The sequence below is a fragment of the Lotus japonicus genome, chromosome 3, assembly GCF_012489685.1.
Source record: "Lotus japonicus ecotype B-129 chromosome 3, LjGifu_v1.2".
Lineage (NCBI taxonomy): Eukaryota > Viridiplantae > Streptophyta > Magnoliopsida > Fabales > Fabaceae > Lotus > Lotus japonicus.
In genome coordinates, this window is record NC_080043.1 from 34297740 (window position 1) to 34323711 (window position 25972).

The following is a 25972-nucleotide window of genomic DNA, read 5'->3' on the forward strand; positions in this document are numbered from 1 at the left end:
GATCAGTTTGGTGGCATTGTATTTTACTATTATGAAGTTTTGTATTTGTGGCGGCGTGTTATTTCCTTGGGTCTAGGCAAGGTTGGCATTTCAATGTTCATTTGGGTAATCATTAATGAGTTTAGTTTTTTCTCTAAGTATTAGAAAGAACGGTTGGTGCCTTGCTTTTGAAAGCTAAGGGCCACAACTAACGATCACGATTTATTCTCACACACACACACATATATATATATATACTAAAAATATATCGTGGAGAGATTAGAAAACATAAATACTTATGTATAGGTGTCGTTTGGAAAAACAACTTAATTAAGCGCTTATTCATAAGCTATTTTAAAAAGTTTATTGTAACAAATTGAAAATAATCTATATATAAACATAAGCTCTTTTTCATAAACTATCATAAATAACTTATGAAAATAAGTTCCCAAACACTGGCATAAGTGTTTATGCTGTTGTCAAATAAGCTCTTCCAAACGAGGTCATAATCTATATTATTCATATTTAAATTAGAACGTTAAAAGCTCCCACGGGGAGGTGCATTTTACATGAAAATACTTCTACATAAAAATTAATATAAAAATAAATAAGATTTAATCGGTTTATAATAAATTTTCATGATAATTTTGTAATACATAACAATATAGTCCACTTTCATTTTTTGTACAAATTATTAGAAGAGTTAAATTCTCCTACGAGGAAGAACGTTTCAACAAGAAAACAAGTTTTCGTAATTTTAGAAATAATTTTAGGGGTAACATATACAAAAATTATGTGAAATTTTGGAGATTAGGTGATATTCAATGTTCATTGTGGCTTTATTTTGTTGAGTACTCCTAAATATTTTGTAACTCTCTTAATTCAAGCAAGTAGAAAAAATTGCAATATTAATTTTAGTATATCAATTTTGTTATAAATCATTGATACAAGCTTAAATAATAAGAGAAAAATTCACCGTGCAACACACGGGTAAGAAACACTAGTACATTTTTATTAATGGAAGTAAAATTTCCAAATCAACAACCACGCGTCCGTATCAGGGTCCTCTGACTGGAAGCAAGACCAAGGACCAAAACGTTTTTTGCATTCTGGTACGAACAAAACTAACCAAGGTTTCTCTTTTCCAACAATGTTTGTTGGTTCCACCCTTCTCTCTCACTCTCTCTCTCTCTCTCTCATGAAATGTTCATTGGATTGTTCCCAGTGGCGGACGCACATTGATGTGAGGGGGTTCAACATCTGAACCCCCTGAACAAATTTTTTTTGCACTTGCACGCTTATATAATATTTTTTTTGAACCCTGTGAAATTTTAAACTATACTAGTAGACCAAATTTTGCACCTATCACCAAAGATCCACACTCACTTACTCCTCTCTCTCTCTCTCTCACGCACACACGCGCACTCAGCCACTCACCCTCTTTCTCACGCTACCCTAAGTCTCACCCAACTGAGAAGTGAGAACTGCAATCAGAATCATCATCTGCAAAATAGTTTGATCTCAAATTATGCTTTCTTTGTTCAATTTTTTTGTTTCGAGTTAGTTACTTAGTTCTTGAAGACAATCGACATACTCATTTATCTGATCTTTACTGAATTGGAAACGTTCAATGAGAATAGTATATGTTTCTGGTATTTTTCAGTTTAGATTTCTTACCTCAGTTGGTCAATTTAAATTAAGATATTTTGCAAAATGCTGATTGGGGATAGGTGATTACAGGTGAAGTAATTTGCACTGAAATCATCATCATCTCATGTAATCTCTACTGAAGTAGTGAATACCGTTTACTACATGAATAGTAATGAGTTGAAGCACCGCTGTTAACATCCCTATTCGGCTATTCCAATTGCTTGGTTTACATAATTGTTCAATATTTTCTGTATAATTTTTTATATGACTATGTAGTCAATAGGTAACTTATTTTTATGACAACTGACTCATTCTCTTGTAATACTCAACGGTTACCAGAAGTGGTTTTTTTCGCAAATTTTTTCATAACTGGATTTGTCAAACTTGGTAACCAATAACATAAACAGAATGAAGGAGCATGAATGTCAAAAGTGATACTAAAATGCAGTCCCTAGAAGTCTAAGAAATAATTATTGAATGTCAAAAGTGATACTAAAATGTTAGATATTAATGAATCATACACACATATGCATGTGCATATATATACATAAATATTTGCAGATACAAAATTTCAAGTGATTGGTACTTTTTCCTCTGTTTTTACTTATTTGACAACTATTTTCGTTAGCAAGTAAAATGATAAGAGGAGGTCGCTTTTATATTTTTCTGCAACTTTTATGGAAGATTTAACTTTATTCAGTTTTCACTCGATTGATGGGAAAAAAGGATCGCTAGTGTTAGTGTAAGTTGTTCAACGATTTCAGGATATGAAATCACGTAGAGGACAATTATGACTTGTATTATTTCTGATGTATAAACATATTAAAGTTGTTTTTAATTATATTTTTACCGATGTGTTCATTTGAAAAATTTGAACCCCTGAGGCTCCTGACCGTTCCTATCGCAATTGAACGCTTCCTTGTACTCAGCTACTGCATTCACCTCACTCCCTCTTTGCAACAAGTAACAACAAACAACAAGTTTCTGCAGAAACCACAGGTTTGAGCTTTGAACTCTCTCTCCACTTAATCATTCATGTTGTCCTGTTTATCGATATCTTACAATTTACATTGTAGAAGCTAGAATTTGAATGCAAATGCCCTTCTCTGTTTTGTGTTTTTAGGTTTTTTTTTATTGATAATTGATGTGAATTCAGACCAAAAACTTGACTTGAATGCTGATGTAGATTTTATTGATCGGGAAAATGAGGCTTTTGGGGTTGAGCTGTCTGGGTTGGGTGTTTCTCTATCAGAAACCCTAAGTGGTGGCAGAGACGGACGCACATACAAAAGTATGGGGGCAAATGACCCCACGGAAATCTTAAGCAATATATCAACATATAATGGATACTATAATATTGCCCCCACCTGAATTGGTTGTGCCCCCATACTACGAGAGATTCTGTGATTGTTATCTACTTTTCTATGTTTTATGTTCTAGTAAAAATATCTGTTGGATCATTCTTTTACTTTATTTTTTTAGAGAGTTACAATATTCCAGCATTTTGTAGTTTTATGATTATATACACTACTACAGAAAAGGCCTTTCGTCACGGTTAAAACCTCCCATTCGTCACGGTTTAACCGTGACGATAGAAGGCGTGACAATTGCTCAATTGTCACGGTTATAGGCGGAACCGTGACAATTGACTCACCTGTTATCGCGGTTAGTAAATCGTAACCGTGACAATAGGTTCCTTCTATTGTCACGGTTACGTCCTTAACCGTGGCAATAGAGGCCATCTATTGCCACGGTTACGTACTTAACCGTGACAATAGATTCCTATTGTCACGGTTAAGTACGTAACCGTGGCAATAGGTGGCCTCTATTGCCACGGTTTTAACCGTGACAATAGGTCATATTCTGCGAAATAGCTACAGATTTTTTGATTTTTTTTTTCCTGGTCTGTGCATAAATTTTAGTACGTTTATATTGAAAAATAAATTGCATAAAATCACCAACATTCAGATATTCTAGCCAAATTACTCAAATATTCCAACCTTGAATAAGAAAACAATACTAATTGTTATTGAGAACATACTCTCACACACACACAAACACAAAATTCCTTTGTTCCAAGATGAATCACTTACATCATCATCATTGAGTTTACATGTCTCACTGAAGTATAAATAATTGCTAATACACTAGCAAAAGACCTTAACCTGGAAAATAGAGAATTGCACAAATAAGACCTTAACGAATGTTCAAGTTACCAAATGAAATGCAAAATAAGATCACGAACAAAAATTATGAATGCAAGGGAAGCAGTAGGAGCTCTATTCTTCATGGTGGAAGGGAAAATTGAAATAGCCAAGAGATCTCTTTTTGCTTATTTATTGTCAGTCTGTCACTGATGGGGATTATATCTTTTTTTACTTTGTTTTTTTCTTTTTTAAAATATAAGGTGTATTTGAATGGCATTACATTCCACAACTCTTGTTAACACACACACACATACACACACACACAGCATATATTTGTAGCCAATACCACTTAAAGAGAGAAGATTTTGATTGTTCACTAATTTGTGTGTATGCATAAAAATTAAAGTGAATGTAGAGACCAAGGGGTAAATTCTTCTCTATCTTTTCCTCTCTCTAAATTCCAAGAGATGCATCTAAAGTGAAATCTTATCTTAGTTCCATTTCCTTGATCTTCCTAGTATTTCAACCCTTGTCCAATTTTTTTCCTGCCACTTTCTTCTAGGGTTCTGAAAAAGTTGGTTTCTATAAAATTGAGAGTTCAAATTCAAACATCAACCAATCTATGCTACATTTTGTTATCTTAGCTTAATATATGATTTGGACCATAAAATGAGCTTGCTAACATTACTAATTTCATAATTCAAAACAGCAACAGAGTACCACAATTACTTTCACTGGATGGCATTGGTTTGGTCATAATTGCACATAAGATATAGAATCTAATTCTAACCTTCATTCGGCGTTCTCGTAAAGCAAGTAAACCAGCTTCAGTACATATTGCCTTTATATCAGCTCCAGAGAACTCATCTTTAGTCATAACAAAATCTTCTAAGTTGACATCATCAGCCAATGTCATCCTTGATGTGTGTATCTGAATTTAAGAATTAAAACATTAGTCATACCATCAAGCAGAATATGCACATTATGATATCACAGCAGCGAATCAGCAAAAGTAGCATCCGTGGTGCTGTTTTCACAAAACATGCTTACCTGGAAAATGCGTCTCCTTGTCTTGATATCAGGGAGAGGAAACTCAATCTTCCTGTCTATTCGACCAAGATGAATCACTTACATCATCATCATTGAGTTTACATGTTTCACTGAAATACGTGCCCATGCAAACACCACAATTGATGCAGCTCTGCTCAACCTGGTAGTAGCAAAAATGAGCACAAGAAAGAATCAGGTTCAAAAGATTCTAAATGATGGAATGATACCACAATACACACCAAGCCACAAATTGGACAAATACTTACCACAAAATCTAGTTTTTTTCTTCTCCTTTTTAACTTCAAGCCAACAATTTCTCTAATCTTTATGACCTGCAAAAAGAAAAAGGTTCAGGTATTGTTAAGACACACATTGTAAACCATGTTAAACTTCAATTTCTCTAAAGATCCATGTGGTGCTTGGCAAGAGATCAAGAATTGATAAAGCATATGCTGACAACAAACTATAACTATGAAAGAACATAAACTACATTAGACTGGCAGATTCATGCCAAGTTGCTAATGAATCATTGTCAACCCAAAACCAATGCTGACCTGTAAATATTTCAATGTCTGCTCCAAGCTCTAACTCTGATTTTCCCTTCAGTTGCAGGTAGATGAGTCAAAAAGTTAGAACTGACAAAATAATGTTGCAAAATAACCAAACATGCAATGAATTTGACAAAAATCAAAAGTGCATTTACCATTAGGAAGTAGCTTTTGCATTATGAAACCCTTTCTTCAATTCTGCAACTCTTTTCACACAAGCAGCCTTGGATTTCCAGAATTCCTTTCAGAATCGTCGCTTCTCTTCTCCCAGATCATGTTGTCCACCCTGTGTTGCACAATGAAGGCTGCATCGCTTCCCACTGTCCAGGTTTCCACACGAGATGCTTCGTCATCTGCTTCTTCAAACCTCAACGTCCTCTTCGCTCCACTCCTTCTTCTCCTTCTCCGCCACCGCCGCCATGTCGTTCCCCTCACCTTTGTGGTGCTCGGATTTCGCGAACCTGACGGCAGTGCGGAGCAACGACGAGTTCCTCGCTCTGCGGGTTCTGGATCTCCGCTGCAGGGGATGCTTCAGGTCGTCGTCGACGACAGGGGCATGTTCATCGGGGAAGGGGATGATGAGGACGCGGACGTCGCCGCCGGCGAGGGAGAGATAGAGCTAGCCAAAGGGTTAGGGATTTGAAGGGTTACGATCGGAGGAAGAAGAGAGCAGCGGCGGTGGTAGATAGGGAACGGGTCGATGGAGAGTGGGAGATCGAGTGGGAGAGAGGGTTTAGGAAAAATTCTGAAAAAATTTGAAGAGTAAAGTTCTCTATTGTCACGGTCCATAAAAAAATTAATAAAATATTGTTACCTATTACCACGGTTCCTTTTATAACCGTGGTAATTGCTCTATTATCACGGTTCCGCCTATAACCGTGACAATAGAGGCGTGACAAAATGTCATTTCTGTAGTAGTGTTCTCTGTTTTTGTTCAATTTGTGTCTTTTCTCATATGAGTTGGAAAATTACATGAACCGACCCCAACTTCCTCCTTTCCAAATTTTCCTCACAATATCCCACCAAATCTTTTCTTTGGTGGAAGACATTAATCGTTATTTTTTTCAAAGAATTTGCTGCTACCCATTATGTAAGAGCTATTATACATCACTTGGTTTTCATTTTTTTATTGGCCTTCCATTTAGCAGTAAACCAACAAACCATATTGTCATTTTTTATCACTTGTTTTTTTGATTAAAATGATTCTTATAAAAACTTTTGCAAAGATTTTTTTTTTGGACATATTGCCCCACAACCAAACATTTCTGGATCCGTCACTGAGTGGTGGTGATGGTGGTGGTGGTGAGGTTCTGGTCCATGATCAAAAGGTTGGAGTTGATGGTGGAGGGGGAAATGGTTTGTTGGGTCAGAAGGTTGGATGTGATGTGATGATGGGTGGAAGTGGGGGTGAGGGTTTTGGTAAAGAAAATGCATTTGTGGGTGATAGAGGGAACAATGGTGTGGATGCCAGAGTGGGAGTTGTTGTTGATGGGAAGTCTAGCGAGTTTTCATGTGGGTTGGTGAAGGATGAAGATGGGATGAAACTTGACAAAATTCGAGTAATGATATATACACACCTCATTTTTTAAACACTTCATTTGCACCTATTTTTGTTTCTATCATCTATCACATCTCATATTTTCTCTCTCATACTTTTTATTTTCTTCCTATCTCTCTCCTCCTCCACCTCCTTCCACCTCAAAATGAGGTGTGAAGAAATCATAATTCATTTAATGGCGGTGTTCAGAATGGGGTGGAAAGTGTTGCTAAATATGGGGAGGTAAAAAATGTTGCTTTGGTGAGTTCAATTACGACTGTTGGGGAGGAGGATGACAGCGAGATGGAAGAGGCTAGAAAGACCACAACATTGAAAAAAAAAACTATCTAATGGAATGACACATGAAATTTTTTTATAAATCCAACAGAAGAGAAGTTATTTAATTAAATGACACATGAAATTTTTTTATGAGAATTAACCTGGGAGCAGATTGAATTTGGTGCTGCCACGTCACTAAATCAGCCTAATGGAAGTTGTTCTTTTCTAGTATATATTGATTGATTGATATTTTATTTTTGGTACATCAGAAAAATAAATTGCACCGGTTAGGAATCGATCTCTGGACTTCCTATACTCAACCCATATGTCCCTCGGCTCCTATCACTTGAGCTATACTACGAGGACAGAATATATTGATATTGATATTGATTGATATTAATTAAATTGCAATATGCAAGCTTCCTCCCTCATCCACAATTCTAAGTCACGTGCGTAAATAGCTTAATTACTTGCCCACGCATCGATAATATCTATCAATTTATATGAAAGAGTAACTCGCCCCTCACATATCATCATCATTTTAAGTATTTCTGTTGACATTTTATGCATGTACTAGTTTAGATATCTCATTCCCCACTCTTTTCCATAGAGTAGTAAAACCCAATCTCTTAGAATAATCATGTCTTCTTTACCTGTTGGTGCGACCCAACAAGCAGTGCCTCCTCACATCAAGCGACCTTGTGCAAATTTCCGTCCTAGTGTTTGGGGGGATTTTTTCCTTCAATATGATTCAGAATCTTTGAAAGTCGATGACAATATGAAGCAACAAGTTCAAATGCAAAAAGAGGAAGTGAAAAAGATTTTTCTATCTTCAAACAATAGCATCTCAAAAAAACTAAACTTGATTGACTCTTTCCAACGTTTGGGTATATCTCATCATTTGGAAGATGAAATTGATGAAGTATTAGAACAAATTCACAACACTCTTACTAACAATAACATGATCACCATAAAAGAAGGTAGCCTTCACTTTCTTGCTTTAGCATTCCGTTTGCTTAGGCAAAAAGGATATCGCATTTCATCAGGTATATATGTGCATCTTTACTTCCGATATTCAACAATACCAAGAAATTATGTTATGTCTACTAAGCCAACATTTATATTATTATAAACACGGATTCTTTAAAATCTCATAGCTCATTTGTTTGAAAATTTTTCCAGATATATTTGAACAATTCAAAAATAAGGAAGGAAACTTCCATGAAGAAGTTGCCAAAGATGTTCAAGGAATGTGGAAGATATATTTGAGGGGAAGATATATTTGATGAAGCACTTGATTTCACATACACTCATCTGAATTTCATGACTGATAAACTGAGTCCATCTCTTGCTGCTCAAATAACTCACTACTTAAGGAAACCTTTTCACAAGGGAGTTCCTAGACTGGAGTCAAGGCTTTACATGTCTTTCTATATATGAACAAGATCCTTCTCATAGCAAAGTTCTTCTAACCTTTGCAAAGTTAGATTTCAACATGCTACAAAAATTGCATCAAAAAGAAGTTGCCAGTATCACCAGGTAAACATACTACTACATACACGTCTCTAACTATGTGCTCATTTTCAGAATAAAAAAAAATAAAGTATCATACATTTGTTATAAAACTTTTAGATCATAGAAAGGGGATTAGTTCCTTAAATTTTGATCAAAGAATTTCTAATGATAAACTTATAATACATATATTAGTCTTATTTATATTACAGGTGGTGGAAAAATTCAGACTTTGCGGCAAAAGTCCCTTACGTGAGGGATAGAGTAGTTGAGGTTTACTTTTGGCCATTTACAATGTCTTATGAAGCTAAATACAGCACTTCAAGAAGGATAGTGGCTAAACTGATTGCATGTGTCACTCTTCTAGATGATACTTATGATGCCTACGGTACAATTGAAGAACTTGAACTATTCACGCAGGCACTCCAAAGGTTGATTTCAAGAATCATAATTTACTGTGATTTCTTCATTCTATAGTTATAGACATAATTCTTTGTTGGTTTGAATTTCAGATGGGATATTAGTGTCATTCAATCTCTTCCAGAGTGCATAAAAGTGGTATTTACAGCAACTGTAGAACTATGGGATGACATAGAGACCACTACAGCAGTGGATGGAAAATTGGGTTGGGTGTTGCCATATATTAAACAAGCTGTAAGCTTCCGATTACTATACTTTAAGATCAACTTTCATTTATTCTTATATATTTTCTCTTTCATTTTATTAAAGATTATCTAATAAGGATCAAAGAACACCCTCCTATTACACCCTTGCACCATGTTGTCCCCTCATCCTTCATTATTGAAATGTAAATTTTAGGGTAGCTCTTCTATACCCTCGCTAATTTATAGGTTCTGCAACCCTTCTTTTTAGTTATTATAATGCGAATTTAAAAAATCGTTATTATCTTTAATAACATGACTTTTATTACACTAAGTAATAAATTTTGGTCAATTATAAAAATTGGCAGCAATTACGAGGGTATGGAAAAAAATTTCAAATTTTTTACACTCATTTTTATCTACATGACATGACATTTATCACACTAAGAGGGGGCTTGGAGAAGTTTATGTTCTCTTTCTATCCCTCTTAGGATCCTATTATATAATTTAGGGTTAAATAAATTTTTGGTCGCTGTATCATACGATAAGTTTGAAAATGGTCGCTCCCCGGAGCAAAGTTTGAACTCAGTCCTTACTGTTTGAGAAACTACTTAGCTTTAGTATTTGCCAAAGGTGGTGGTCCGGTAACTTTTTTCACATGGCTTCACCAATCTTGTTGGGGTTATGTTAATTAGTGAGTTACTGACAAGGGTCACCTCTGACAGGAACTAATACTAGGTAGTTTCTCAAACAATAGAGACTGAGTTCAAACTTTGCTCTGAAAACTGAAGAGGTACCATTTTCAAACTTTAGTATTATACAGGGACCAAAAGCATATTTAACCCTAAAATTTGTTATATTTTTCAATTCTCTCAGTTATTCATATCTCTTTGAAGGTGGAGACAAAAATGACTGTAATTTATTTTTCCTTTTAATACTAGTCAATATAGCTTTACTTGTGCCGTTCAGTTAAATAATCAATTAACTAATTATATCTGCGGGTGTTTTACTTGCAGTTTTATAACTTGGCACAATCCTACTTTGTTGAATCTAAATGGTGTCATGAGAGCTATGTTCCAACATATAATGAATACAAGGGTAATGGAGTTGGATCTTCTCCCTTGCGACTTCTAATAATATCATTCATTGGCTTGGGAGAATTTTCAACGAAAGAGTTGATTGACTGGATTTTCACCAATCCAACAATCATCGAAGCTATGTCAATTATTGGCAGACTCGTGGATGACATGGCCTCGCATAAGGTACACAGGCTTTTATGTTCGAAACCTTTTGTTTGGTTTGATATAAATTCTAAATAAATATAAATTTAATGAAGAGCTATTATATGTATGAAAAAGGTTGTGAGTTAACTTGAAATGTATGAAAAAGGTTGGCATCACAACGTAGGCCCACAAAAAAAGGGCGCGTTGGCGGACTTACCGACCTAAAGTAACTTGAAATGTATGAAAAATAACTTAAATAATAACTAAACAAATTAAAAATAGCATACTACAAGTTTTTTAACAATGCGAGATAGTGAAATTTGACCCTATCAAGTTTTTTAACAATTGAGGGGATCAATTTCCATTTATAAGTTATTCTTTTCAAGCTATTTTCTACCGTGTTTTTCAATTTAAAACTTATATTTTTAGTCCTTGATCAATACAGTAAATAATACTCATTCCATAAAACTTGAAATTATTTAACCTATCTAACAGAGCTTTTGAATTTGTATAATATGTTTAGTTTGAGCAGCAAAGAGTGCATGTTGCTTCAGCAGTTGAATGTTGTATGAAGCAATATGACATTTCACAAGAAGAAGCCTATAAATTAATGCACAAGGACATCAAAGATTTATGGATGGTGGTAAATGAAGAGTGTCTCAAGTTAGACTACATTCCAAAGCCCGTGCTTGATTGTATTCTTAATTTATCACGAGCAAATGAGTTTATGTACGACAACTTTGAAGATAGATTCACAGATGGGAAACTGTTGAAGGAATACATGGTTGCACTGCTAGTAGATCCAATCCAATAAGCATTGATCAATATGTGTAGAAGAAGCAACTTCAATTATAAGTAGCTATTTTACGCTTTTGTTTTACATTTTTGTGCTTGGTAATAAGACACGCTATTTCAGTAGTAACTCTTTTCTATATTATGTTGATATTTTACAAAAAATCAAAACAGGGGATTTCCATTTACAAATTTCTTTGGAAAGACATTTTAATTTGGGCCGCGTTTGGGGAAACATCTTATTTAAGCGCTTATTCAATAAGCGCTTGCCATAAGCGCTTAAATTTAATAAGCTGTCCGTGTTTGGAAACACAAATTAAGAATAGCTTATACAAAATCAAAGCATTGGGATTCATATTAATATTTAGAAAATTAAATTTTAAGTCCAATCTGCCTTAGATCATACCATTCCAATATGCCTTAGATCGTTTGATGCAAACCACCAACATTTGACACAACATTTCACTGCAAATAGCATCCATATTCTTGCTCAAATAAGGAAATATGGTTTTTTTTATAAATCAAAGTGAACTAATGGGGAGCATAGGAGCTCTAACCCATTACAAAAGAAAAATCATAGAAGAAAACCAGAAACAATTACTGGAAGTAGAGACAATTACAGAGATAGGAAGCAATTAACTCGTCAAATCCAAAGTTCTTCTCCTTTGCTCTTTAACCACAGTGAAGTTTTTTACAAGGACATATGTGGTCGAATGATCCAGATAGATCCAAAGAATTTCCACTGTCTATTTCAATTTCGAAATAAAATCCAGATCGACCAATATCATAAAAAGGAAGAAGAAACTGGAAAATACAGAAGTATTTCAGAGACGAAGAGGCACCACCAGAGAGAGAGAGAGGGGCGTGCGGCCGGTGAGATGGGAAGGAGGCACGCCGCCTGAGCAGAGGATTCGAAAGCAGGATCTCATTAAAAGGTGGGATAAGCTCCGAATAAGCTCTTCAAAAGCTGTTATTCTCAGCTAGCTGTTATTCTCAGCTTATTAAAATGAGCTAAAAAGAGCTTATAGAGGGCCTTAAGCTATATTGATAAGCTATTCCAAACACGCACATCAGCGCTTATTTTATAGCATAAGCTCAAATAAGCTGTTGAAAAGCTCTCCCAAACGGGCCCTTGATATTTTAAGAAAATAACCAGCAGATCTTATCTTGCTGGTAGGAGTTTCATTCTAAGGCCATGTATGATTGCAATAATCATATGAATAATTAATGGATGAGGAACCCAATTGTTGTTGCCACTGAAGCAGCTGAAGCTGAATCAATATGATATTGGACTGTCCATGAATCATAGTTCACATCAAATAGTATATATCAGAATCTATATTCTTTAACAGTAATGCTAATCAATCTTTCCTATCATAAAGACTAAGTTGGAAATGGATTCTTTTATAAGTGGATTTCACAGTTTGGTGAAACTGTGTCTATCCCTTTTTTAATACATGTTGAATGTGTTGCATGCCCTATCAAAATTTGTAAATATCTACAGAGCAGAGATAACTACAGTTGTCATAAGAAAACTCTCAATCGATTCCAGTCTTATTTCATATTTATTCCAAGTTTATATCAACTTGGCATGCTCCAAAATGGCAGATTCAAGTCAAATAGCAATAGATCTTACCTAAAACAAAAGCCACCTCCATGTACTGTAATTGTAATGTGAAATTCTCCTTTGCCAACTGCAAAATATTTAGAGGACAAAACACATTAACTTGGATCTAAGCCAATAGAACACACTCACAACAATTTTGAGTCCTTCCAGAATCATCATAGAAATGAAAAACCAAAATGTAAACTCTAACCTTGCTGGTCCTGATTTTGCACCGAGAGCGTAGGGTCTGAATGGGAGTTTGGGTTTAACAGATTAGAGTGGCGGGGTGAATCTGAGCTCAAACACTAGGACTAGGGTCTCGTCTACTGAAACAATTGACACAAAATACGAATAAATTGAATCCCCAATGTTGATGGAACACTGAGCACAAGATTAGCCAAATCAGTGAGCTCCAATGGTGCCAGCCAGTATCAATGAATTTTTCATCGCTAATTATCAAAGAAAATTAGGGCCTTTATTTCAGCTTTTTTTATAATTTTCTTAAAACTTCTTAGGTTTTTTTTTTTAAGATGGGTATCCTTTATCATCAAAAGCAATGATATTTCAGCAAGTAACATTCATATCTTGGTGGGAGTAATTCTCTCCGCCGTAGTTTTTTCAAGGTGTTTTCTACTGTGTTTTTTAATTTATAACTTATATTTTTAGTCCTTGATCAATACAGTAAAAATACTCATTCCATAAAACTTGAAATTATATAACCTATCTAACAGAGCTTTTGAAGAGCAGCAAAGAGTGCAAACTTTGCTTCAGCAGTTGAATGTTGTATGAAGCAATATGACATTTCACAAGAAGAAGCCTATAAATTAATGCACAAGGACGTCAAAGATTTATGGAGGGTGGTAAATGAAGAGTGTCTCAAGTTAGACTACATTCCAAAGCCCGTGCTTGATTGCATTCTTAATTTATCACGAGCGAATGAGTTTATGTACGACAACTTTGAAGATAGATTCACAGATGGAAAACAGTTGAAGGAATACATGGTTGCACTTCTAGTGGATCCAATCCAATAAGCATTGATCAATATGTGTAGAAGAAGCAACTTCAATTCTAAGTAGCTATTTTACGCTTTTGTTTTATATTTTTCTGCTTGGTAATAAGACACGCTATTTCATTAGTAACTCTTTTTTATATTATGTTAACCTAGAGAAAGCATATGATAAGCTTTCTTGGAGTTTATTGGAAGGTACTCTTAGGGACTTGCACTTCCCGGATTCCATAGTGAGGTTGATCATGAGTTGTGCGACTTCCTCTCGTTTGGCTCTTTTGTTCAATGGTTCTAAATTACCTTGGTTTTCTCCAGGGAGGGGTTTACGTCAAGGCGACCCCATGTCCCTGTATATTTTTGTCATGTGCATAGAGAAACTATCTGTTCGTATTCAGAATGCAGTCCGTGAGCATCTTTGGCACCCGATTAGTGTCTCTAGAGGAGGCCCATCTCTCTCCCACTTGTTCTTCGCGGATGATGTACTCTTTGAAAAGATGAGCGTAGCCAAGTCGAGCTTGTGGCTAAGATGTTTGGTGAGTTTGGAGAAGCTTCTGGTTTGCTTGTCAATGTTGCATCTACATGCCTTCATAGAATGGCTCGAAGCTTTATTTGGTCTAGAAATTTTGGGGGGAAAGGATGGCATTTGTTGAACTGGGAAACTTTGGTCTTGCCTCAGCATGATGGGGGTGTTGATATAAGGGATGTTGCTCACGCTAATACTGCTCTAATGGGGAAGCTTGTTTGGTCTCTTATTCAGGACTCTGAGAAACTTTGGGTCCGGGTGTTGACCCATATATGTCTTGGCAGTGTGTCGGTGTTGGAAGAAACAGCGAGTTCGAGTTCCTCTTCACTTTGGAAATGGGTGTTAAAGGTTAGGGACATTTTGAAGTCTGGGTTTGAATTCAAGTTGGGTAGTGGCCGGACCTCGCTTTTGTTTGATGATTGGTCTGGCCATGGAGCTTTAGGGAGGCACATCCCTTTCATACATATCTCTGATTCTGCTTTGACGCTTGCAGATATGTTAGTAAATGGTTCCTGGAATATTTCGCATTTATCTACAGATGTCCCTGACTATGTTCAGCAACGTCTAATGGAAATACAACCTCAGACAAGTACAAATATTGAGGACCGTTGGGTTTGGAAGCATAGCTCGAAAGGGGTATATACATCGTCAGATGCCTAGGCATGATTGAGTCATACTAGACCTCAGCGTCCTTCATCAGATTCTTGGTCGTGGTTATGGAAGATAGGAGCTCCCGAGAAGGTGTGTGTGTTCCTTCTTCTGCTTTCGCATGGTGTGATCCACGTTAATAGCCACAGATATCATTGCCACCTCGCAAGCTCTCTTGCTTTCTCCCGATGTTCTCATCATTTTGAGGATGGTCTTCATTATGTGCGTGATTGTCCCTATTCGCGTGAAGTTTGGTCTAGGTTGAATGCGCTCCATTGGTCGCGGTTTGCAGTTGATAATGTTAAGGTTTAGGTTCGTTATCAGGTCCAGGGGCCTCACGCGACTTTGTTTGTTGCGGCTATCTGGGGCCTTTGGCGATGGAGGAATATCACCGTGCTAGGGGGAAACGATTGGACTGTTGATCTAGTGGTTCGTTGGATTCTTCAAGAGCATAAGGAGTATGAGTTGTGGCTTGGGAAAGGGACATGCCTCGAGGAAGCTACGAGACTTGTTCGCTGGCAGCTTCCACCAACAGGTTTGAGTAAGCATAATACAGATGCAACTTATAGTCATAGCCAGAAGTGCATGGGGTTTGGAGGTTTGGTTAGGGACGTTCGTGGAACCTGGGTTAGAGGTTTTATGGTTGGTAGTGTTGATGGGGATCCCCTCATGGCAGAGATCTTAGCTTTGAAGATGGGTCTTAACCTCTTGTGGGATCGTGGGATTCGATCTGCAGTCTGTGAGGTGGACTGTAAAGAGATTGCTCATACGTTATATGGTGATCAGTTCCACTTTCATCAATTAGCTACTGAGATTTAGGAGATTAGGAGGTTGCTTGATCAGGACTTGACTATTCAGATTGTTCATATCCCTCGTTGTGCGAATAATGCTCTGACTGCCTTGCTGGTTTAGGAGTTATCCGTTAGTGTGCCACTCTTTGGTTGGAGGACCCTCCTCCTGAGCTTAATCTCATTTTGGTTAGGGATTTGTTAGTCTTGTAGCTTTTCTTGTCTTTTATTTATTTTCCGATGTACCAAAAAAAAATAGGGGATTTCCATTTGCAACGTTCTTTGCAAAGACATTTTAATTTGATATTTTAAGAAAATAACCAGCAAATCTTATCTTGCTGTTATCTTGCTGGTAGGAGTTTCATTTTTAGACCATGTATGATTTCCATAATCATATGAATAGTTTATCTTGGACATGCTTTGGATTCGTTGGAGGCTTTGCTATTGGAAGAGCTGGTATCTAGTTCTAGGGTGGGTTTTCAATAATGTTTTGTTCACCAATGAATTCCACCTCCACCTTGGGAGGTAGTGAAGAAATGAGAGAGAAATAAGTGATATGATATGTGATGTGACAAGCAGAGAGAGACATGAAGAAAAAATGTGTGGAAATGAGATGGAAAAGAAGTGAGGTGTGCATAAATCATTACTCGTGGGTTTTGGGTTTTATAACTTCTTGTAAACTTCCTTGAGAATTTCCTCTTGACCTTATAATTTGGGTACTCTTTTTTCTTTCTAAGTTTTTCCAAGGGAGTTTTATCCTAGTAAGGTTGTAATGAGACCCTTTTATATTGTCTAATTCTCAAGGAGGTGGGGGTGGGTAGTTTTGGTCTTAGTAGGGTTGGTGTCTTGTTTATTTTCCTTTATCTAGCTTGTTGTTTTTCTTTCACTCTCTCTTGTATTGGGTTGAAGTACCCCTTGTACTTCTATTCAATATAATTCCATTGCTTATCAAAAAAAAAAGAATAATTAATGGTGCATGCTTCAAGCTGCACAAATGCACATCTCTTCATTATTTCAGTTATTAAATCAAATGGTGCATGCTTCACTTAGGGATTATTGAAACCCAAATCTTTATGATGGAGAAGTTCAAAGAATCTCAAAATTTGAAGCCTGATCAAAACTCCAGTTTTTGGTCCCTACCCTTTGTCATAAATATGGATTTAGTCCCTCGCCAGAGTAAAGGTGGGGATTGGTCCCCAGTTTTTTGTAAAATAGTTAGTTTTGGTCCTTCCGGCCGGTTAGGTCAACGCCGGAGCTCCGCCTTGCCACATCAATTAATGAAGTCATGGTGGCTCTTTTTTTCATTTTAATTCTAAAAAAAATATAATTAAAACCCTTAATTAAATCCTTCATTTAATTAAAAAAATAAATCATTCTTCATCTTCTGGATTCATCCACACATTTCTCATCATTATCATCTTTCATCTTTCACCATCATCGACATCATCACCCTCTTCGTTCAACCCCCCCCTCACCCCTGGGTTTCGATCTGCCTCAGCTTGGTGGTGTTTCTAGTTCGTCGTTCTTTTTTCTTTCAGATCTGCAATATGAGTATGGTAGCGGTGGGTTGAGGTTATGGGTTTTGGGGGTGGGAGTTTCGATGGCCATAAGGGGTGTCGATTATGGGTGTGGTGGATATGGGGTGCGATGGGTGGAGAAAAGGGGGCCAGATCAGAAGGAAGAGAAAGAAGATGAAAGTGAAGCTAGGGTTTTTTGTGGGTTTGCTTCTTCTTGTCTTCGATTTGGAGGAGGGGAGGAGGAGTGGATTCTGTAAGATCAAGTTTTGATCTAGTAGTACAACTCTATGTTTTGATGATTACATGTTAACTATTGTGTGTGAACAATTATGGTACTTTAACGTGGTTTTCTGAGTGTTCTAATGACAGGCTATGACTCTGGTCTTATTGCACATAATTCAGAAGCACTATGCTCAAAGAGTAACCTACGCAACGCTTTCGCACTCACTATGTTCAATCTGACAGTAGATTAAGCTTCAGAAGATCTGAAGATAGTAAAGCTCTAATATGGATTCAGTTCACTAGAAGCTCTGAAGGATCAGAAGCTCTGAAGGTCCAAAAGCTCTGAAGGTCCAAAAGCTGAGTAGTGAAGATTCTGAAGTCCAAGAGTAAGCTAGCTCTAAAGACCAAGTTCTTCTCCTCTTAGTCCAGAAGCAGAAGGTACAAAGGTCAGAGGATCCAAGCTTTCCTCTGACTCTGATCACCAAGCTTCACAAGTTCCAATATGAAGCGTCGCTCTGATCAGAAGTCAACCAGGATAAAGGTCATGTCACTATCCAAAGTACAAAAGCAATTGTACCATTCCTGACGACCTTACCTAACTTATTCAGGCACAGCAGAACCTGGAAAAACCAGATCTGCCCTCCAACGGTAGCATTCCATGCAAACTTCCAAATCTTATTCCTTGGAGTATATAAAGAGGCTGAAGATGAAAGATGCTTTTTTAGAATAAGAAAATCTGTCAAGCTCACGCGAAATTCAAATATTCTTTTAAGCAATCTTTCTTCACGTTGTACTAATTGTGTTACTATTAGCTTTCTGAGAAGCATTTCTTTGTAAACCAAAACTTTCAAACAGTTGTTTATTTTTCCTTGAGGAGACCAAGGTTGGTCGGATCCTTGAGAAGACTAAGAGAGTGAATCTTAGTGTTAGCTAAGTCAGTGTATTGTTAGTCACTTTGCAGGTAGCAAGTGCAGTTGTAACAAACTCTGATTAGTGGATTGCATTCATTCTAAGAAGGAAGAAATCACCTTAACGGGTGGACTAGATTAGCTTGAGGGATTTATCAAGTGAACCAGGATAATATCATTGCGTGCTTTCCTCAACTCTTATCTTAGCACTTTTATCTTTGGTGTTTGAAGAGATTTGTTAAAATCTCAAGTGAGAAAGGTTTTAGATTGAAAACGCTATTCAAACCCCCCCTTTCTATCGTTTTTCATACCTTCAATTGGTATCAGAGCGCAAGTTCTGATTACCACACCTAACAGTGTTCAGTGATTCGGGCCGGTGGGAAAAACTAAGATGGCTGCCACCATTGAAGCACAAAAAGATGTCTACAATGCAAAGCCTCCTATGTTCGATGGTCAAAGATTTGAGTACTGGAAAGACAGGATCGAAAGTTTTTTTCTGGGCTTTGATGCAGATCTCTGGGATATTATAGTGGATGGCTACGAGCGTCCAGTTGATGGTGATGGCAAGAAGATCTCCAGAACAGAGATGACTGCAAAGCAGAAGAAGCTTTACTCACTGCATCATAAAGCTAGAACTATTCTTCTCAGTGTTATTTCTTATGAAGAATACCAAAAGATCACAGATCGTGAGTATGCTAAGGGTATCTTTGATTCCTTGAAGATGACCCATGAAGGAAACAAGAAGGTGAAAGATTCAAAGGCGTTGTCCTTGTTCAGGAAGTATGAATCCTTCCAAATGGAATCCGGTGAATCCATTGAGGACATGCTCTCCAGATTTCAGTTACTCATTGGTGGAATTAGACCCCTCAACAAAAGTTACACAACTGTTGATCATGTCATGAGGATTCTTAGAGGTCTTCCTGAAAGTTGGATGCCTCTGTTAACTTCCTTGGAGCTCACAAGAGATGTTGATCAGATGAGTCTGGAAGAACTCATAAGCATACTGAAGTGTCATGAACTGAAGCGTGGTGAACATTAGGATCAGAAGAAGAAGTCTATAGCCTTGAAATCCAAATCTGAAAAGGCTAAAGCTCTCCAAGCTGAAGAAGAAGAAGAATCTGAAGTAAACTCTGAAGATTCTGATGAAGATGAGCTAACCTTGATCTCCAGAAAGCTCAACCGCATCTGGAAGCACAGGTAGAGCAAGTACAGAGGCTCTGGAAAGACTAAAGGAAAGAATGAATCCTCTTCTGGTCAGAAGAAGTCTTCATCAAAGGAAGTCACATGCTTTGAATGCAAAGAATCAGGGCACTACAAGAGTGATTGTCCTAAGCTGAAAAAGGACAAGAAGCCAAAGAAGCATTTCAAAGCTAAGAAAGGCCTCATGGTGACTTTTGATGAATCAGAGTCAGAGGATGTTGACTCTGATGGAGACGTTGTTGAAGGACTCATGACTATTGTCAAGAACAAAGAAGCAGAGTCAAAAGAAGCAACTAACTCTGAATCTGCATCAGAGGAAGATCCAGACTCTGACGATGAAAATGAGGTATTTGCTTCTTTCTCAACCTCTGAACTCAAATGTGCTTTGTCTGATATCATGGATAAATATAACTCTCTCCCGACTAAGCATAAAAGGTTGAAAAAGAATTTCTCTGTTGTTTCTAAGACTTCTGCTGAACATGATAAAATTATTTCTGAGTTAAAAGAGAATAATCATGCTTTAGTAAACTCTAACTCTGTGCTTAAAAACCAAATCATAAGTTAGAAGAAGTTGTTGCTTGTGATGCCTCTGATATTAAAAATGAATCCAAATATGAAAAATCTTTTCAAAGATTCCTAGCTAAAAGCGTAGATAGAAGCTTGATGGCTTCAATGATCTATGGCGTAAGCAGAAATGGAATGTGTGGCATTGGCTATTCTGGACCCAGTAAAAATGAGCCTCCTATGCCTAAGGCCAAACCTCTGTATGAACATTTTGTACCCTCTGGTACTATATTGTCTGAACCATTGCCTGTTAAAGTTGCTAACCCCCCTCCTAAGAAGGGAACTATCTCTATGCTTAAATGTCATGCTCAAATTCCTTTACATTATCATGTTGAGAAACCCAAGGTTGTCAGAACCTCTGGGGTAACTAACAAGAAAGGACCTAGAAAATGGGTACCTAAGGATAAGATTATCTATGTTGCAGATATCCTTGACCGCTCCACTGAGACACCAATCATGGTATCTGGACAGTGGATGCTCGCGTCACATGACGGGAGAAAGGCGTATGTTCCAAGAGCTAAAACTTAAGCATGGTGGCGAAGTTGGCTTTGGTGGCAATGAGAAGGGTAAAATTGTTGGTTCTGGTACTATTGGTGTTGATAATAGTCCATGCATTGATAATGTTCTGTTGGTAGATGGCTTAAATCATAACTTGTTGTCTATAAGTCAATTAGCTGACAAGGGTTATGATATTATCTTCAATCAAAAGTCTTGTCGGGCTGTAAGTCAGATCGATGGCTTTGTTCTGTTTAATAGCAAGAGGAGGAATAACACTTATAAGATCAGATTATCTGAGTTGGAAACTCAGAAAGTAAAGTGCCTTCTTTCTGTTAATGAGGAGCAATGGGTATGGCATAGACGGTTGGGGCATGCCAGTATGAGAAAGATTTCTCAGCTGAGTAAGCTTGACCTTGTCATGGGCTTACCCACTCTGAAGTTCTCTTCAGATGCTCTTTGTGAAGCATGTTAGAAAGGCAAATTTACAAAAGTCCATTTCAAGGCAAAGAATGTTGTTTCCACCTCAAGGTCGTTGGAACTTCTGCATATCGACCTTTTTGGAGGTGGCAAGAGATATGGGATGGTCATTGTTGACGACTATAGCCGCTGGACATGGGTAAAATTTATATCCCGCAAGGACGAGTCTCATTCTGTGTTCTCTACCTTTATTGCCCAAGTGCAAAACGAGAAGGGTTGCAAGATTATGCGTGTCAGAAGTGATCATGGTGGAGAGTTTGTGAATGACAAGTTTGAGAGTCTGTTTGATTCCTATGGAATTGCACATGATTTCTCTTGTCCTAAAACTTCTCAACATAATGGTGTTGTTGAGAGGAAGAATAGAACTCTTCAAGAGATGGCTAGAACCATGCTTCAAGAAACTGCATGGCAAAGCACTTCTGGGCTGAGGCAGTAAACACAACATGTTACATTCAGAACAGGATCTCTATCAGACCAATTCTGAATAAGACTCCTTATGAATTGTGGAAGAAAATAAAGCCCAACATTTCTAACTTTCATCCTTTTGGTTGTGTCTGCTATGCTCTGAATACTAAGGATAGATTGCATAAGTTTGATTCTAAATCTTCTAAATGTCTATTACTTGATTACTCTGATCGTTCTAAAGGGTTTAGAATTTATAATACTGATGCTAAAACTATTGAGGAATCTATTCATGTCGGATTTGATGATAAGCTTGACTCTGATCAGTCAAAGCTAGTTGAAAAGTTTGCAGATATGAGTATAAATGTTTCTGATAAAGGCAAAGCTCCAGAGGAAGTTGGTCCCACTGATTCACAGCCTCAAAAGAAGAGCAGAATTGTTGCCTCTCACCCCAAGGAGTTGATTCTGGGAAACAAAGATGAACCAGTCCGAACCAGATCGGCATTCAGACCCTCTGAAGAGACACTGCTTAGTCTGAAGGGATTGGTATCCTTAATTGAACCAAAGTCAATTGATGAAGATCTTCAAGACAAAGACTGGATTCTGGCAATGGAAGAAGAATTGATTCAATTCTCCAAGAATGATGTTTGGAACCTTGTCAAGAAACCTCAAGGCGCTCACATCATTGGAACAAAATGGATTTTCAGAAACAAGCTGAATGAGAAGGGAGATGTAGTCAGAAACAAAGCAAGGCTAGTTGCTCAAGACTACAGTCAGCAAGAAGGAATAGATTATACTGAAACATTTTCTCCAGTAGCAAGATTGGAAGCTATCAGACTGCTGATTTCATTCTCAGTGAATCACAACATAATTCTTCATCAGATGGATGTTAAGAGTGTCTTCCTGAATTGATACATCTCAGAGGAAGTGTATGTGCATCAACCTCCTGGTTTTGAAGATGAGAAGAACCCTGACCATGTTTTCAAATTGAAGAAATCTCTCTATGGTTTGAAGCAAGCTCCCAGAGCATGGTATGAGGGACTTAGCTCATTCCTTCTGGATAATGAGTTTTAAGGGGTAAAGTAGATACAACTCTCTTTTGCAAAACTTACAAATATGATATCTTAATTGTGCAAATTTATGTTGATGATATTATATTTGGATCTGCTAATCCATCTCTCTGCAAGGAATTTTCTAAGATGATGCAGGCTGAATTTAAAATGAGTATGATGGGAGAACTCAAGTACTTTCTGGGAATACATGTTGATCAAAAACCAGAAGCAACTTACATCCATCAGAGCAAGTACACAAAGGAACTTCTGAAGAAGTTCAATATGACAGAATCAACATTTGCTAAGACTCCTATGCATCCTACATGCATTCTGGAGAAAGAAGATGCCAGTGGAAAAGTATGTCAGAAGCTCTATCGTGGAATGATATGTTCACTTCTATACTTAACTGCATCTAGGCCATATATTCTGTTTAGTGTACATTTATGTGCCCGATTCCAATCAGATCCAAGAGAAACTCACTTAACTGTTGTTAAGAGAATTCTCAGATATCTGAAAGGTACCACTAACCTTGGCTTGATGTATAAGAAAACATAAGAGTATAAGCTTTCAGGTTACTGTGATGCTGATTATGCTGAAGATAGAACTGAAAGGAAGAGTACTTCTGGAAATTGTCAATTTCTGGGAAGTAACTTAGTCTCATGGGCAAGCAAGAGGCAATCTACTATTGCATTATCCACTACAGAGGCAGAATATATCTCAGCAGCTATTTGCAGTACTCAGATGCTCTGGATGAAACATCAGCTAGAGGATTATCAAATCCTTGAGAGCAAAATTCCAATTTACTGTGACAACACTGCTGCAATCTCACTTAGTAAGAATCCAATCTTACACTCAAGGGAAAAACACATTGAGGTAAAATCTCACTTTATTATAGATTATGTTTAGAAGGGCGTACTTCTTCTGAAGTTTGTTGATACTGACCATCAATGGGCAGATATCTTTACAAAGCCCTTAGCAGAGGATAGATTTTATTTTATACTAAAAAATCTGAATATGGACTTTTGTCCAGTATGAAGATGGATCAGAACCTCTGACTATGATGCTTCCTCATCAGAAGATGTCTAGTTCAGAAGGTAACCTTGTCAGACGCTAAGTACCCATTGGTGCTTACTCTGAGACAAGACAGTACACGTGTGTCAGTTTATTCTAATACCTTGTTCCTTGTGCCCTTCGGATAATCTGTTGTAATGAGTGTTGATGTGCTTATTCTCCACCGTGTGTTTTGTGTATTAACTGTTCATAATGATGTCTTTAGTTTTTAGCCGTTGATTTTACTTTTGCTTTACAATCAACAACGGTTACTTTCTAAAAACCACTACGCACACACGTTCTCCATCACACTTGTTTTTCGCTTCTCTCTCCTGTTTGCAAAAACCTTATCTTCTTCGATTCTCTCTCTCTCGTTCATCCCTCTTCTACCCAAGCCTCCAACCTTCAACCATGGTGAGATCTGAAAGAGCTGATTCCGGTGAAAGGTCTGATTCCGCTGATGGAAGAGTGTTCCCAAGAATGGTAGTGGGTCTTCTAACAGGGCAAGTAGGTCCAGTTCTTCGTTCCAGATCGACTGAGGCTGCTCAAGCACAAGTTCAAGATGCTGAGGATGTTGTTCCTTTATCTAAAGGAGTTGTGCAGTTACATGTGTTTTCCCTCTAGAAGAACTTCAAGTTCTTCCTGAATGGCGTTTCGACCTCGACAACATTGCTGATAATGGGGTCGATCTTCGTCCTGAAGTACAAGCTCAAGGCTGGGAAGGATACTTCAACAGACTACATGGTCCAGTCTATGACAAGCTGGTGAAGGAATTCTGGAAGCATGTTGATTGCAATGAGTATCAGGTTGTGTCCTTTGTTCTGGGTAAAAGGATCATCATTTCGGAAAAGTCTTTTGTAAGACTTTTGGGTGCAGATACAAGTCGTGGCTACAGATTTCAGATGCAAGAGTCAAAAGTCAAGACAAGAACCAAGGAGATGGTCAACAAGCCTCTATACTCTACATGAAAACCGGGCAAAACTGATTGCAAGACAAAGGATCTTCATCCTGCCCTGAGAATCTGGCACAAGATCCTCCTGAACTGCATAAATCAAAGACCTAAGGGAAGTTCTCCAGATTACATAAATTTCACTCAGAAGGTGTTGCTTTTCTTTATCAAGGAGCACACCAAAGTCTGTCTGCCTTACTTTCTATTCTCCTATCTGAAGGAATGCATCACAAAGTCAAGGACTACTGCTTCACCAAAGTCTACCATCAAGTACATACCGTTTGGCAGGTTACTATCTGACTTCTTCATTGAGAGCAAATTGATATCTGCTCTGACCAAAGCTGGATGCACTGAAGACCTAACAACAATTGTTGGAGATGTCTTCACTCCTACATCATTGAAGAGGATGGGCTTGGTTGAAACAAAGGTTGAGGTTAACCCTGCTACTGCAAAGGATAAAGGTAGAAGAGTTCCTCTGAAGGACTACCCTCTTTGGTCAAAGGCTGATGATCCAAAGGCTATCAGGTACTATCTTGATGATCTGAAGCAGCATGAATTTGAGATTGATGTAGATGAATTCTTCAGAAATCTTCCAGAACCTCCGAATTTTGAATCTCCCAAGAAGAAGAAGACCAAGAGAAAGCAAGTGGAACCGTCTGAGACAACAGATCCCTTTGATGGTGATGACAATGATGATGATGAACCACCGCCTCAGAAGAAGGCAAAGAAGGTCAGAATTGCAACTTAAGTCACTCATCTGGAACCTACTCTGGAGCCTACTAGCGCTGCAATCTCTACCAGAGTCACAAGGTCTGCAGTCAGAGCTTCAAGTAAGTTTGTTGCTCTTTCTGATGAAGATGATTTAAATCTGCTTGATGCAATTCATGTTGTTTCCAACCCTGAACCCACACCAGTTGTTGTTGCTCAATCAACCCCACACGTTTCACCACCTAGGGCCTCATTCTTTCAACCCTCCATTGAGGAAGAACCCCTATGGAAAATGCTCCAAACTCCTAAGTCCACTACACCAACCTCACCCATTATCCTTCCATACACTCCACAAACCTCTGAACCACTGGCTTCTGATACACAAGGTCTAGAGATACCAACCACTGAAAAATCTAACTCTGAGCCTAAACCCTCTGATCACTCAGAACAGGAACCCTCTGATAGAGAAATTCTCTCTCCTACTCCCTCTGTCTCTTTTCCTACAAGTGTTCCATTTTCTTCTCCTTCTAATAAA

The 25972-nt window shown here is 37.7% G+C and overlaps 1 long non-coding RNA gene and 1 pseudogene across 1 annotated transcript; one reads left to right on the forward strand and one right to left on the reverse strand.

Moving 5' to 3' along the window:
* Window positions 1–3593: 3593 nt before the first annotated feature.
* LOC130749627 (uncharacterized) lies at window positions 3594–7659 on the reverse strand. The gene is made up of 6 exons (XR_009023010.1): window positions 5530–7659; window positions 5381–5426; window positions 5093–5158; window positions 4827–4986; window positions 4567–4707; window positions 3594–3794 (listed from the first exon to the last, which is right to left on the reverse strand). It is a non-coding gene; the product is annotated as an uncharacterized LOC130749627 (long non-coding RNA).
* A 43-nt stretch (window positions 7660–7702) lies between these two features.
* Window positions 7703–12305, forward strand: LOC130749625 ((-)-germacrene D synthase-like; annotated as a pseudogene).
* Window positions 12306–25972: the final 13667 nt, after the last annotated feature.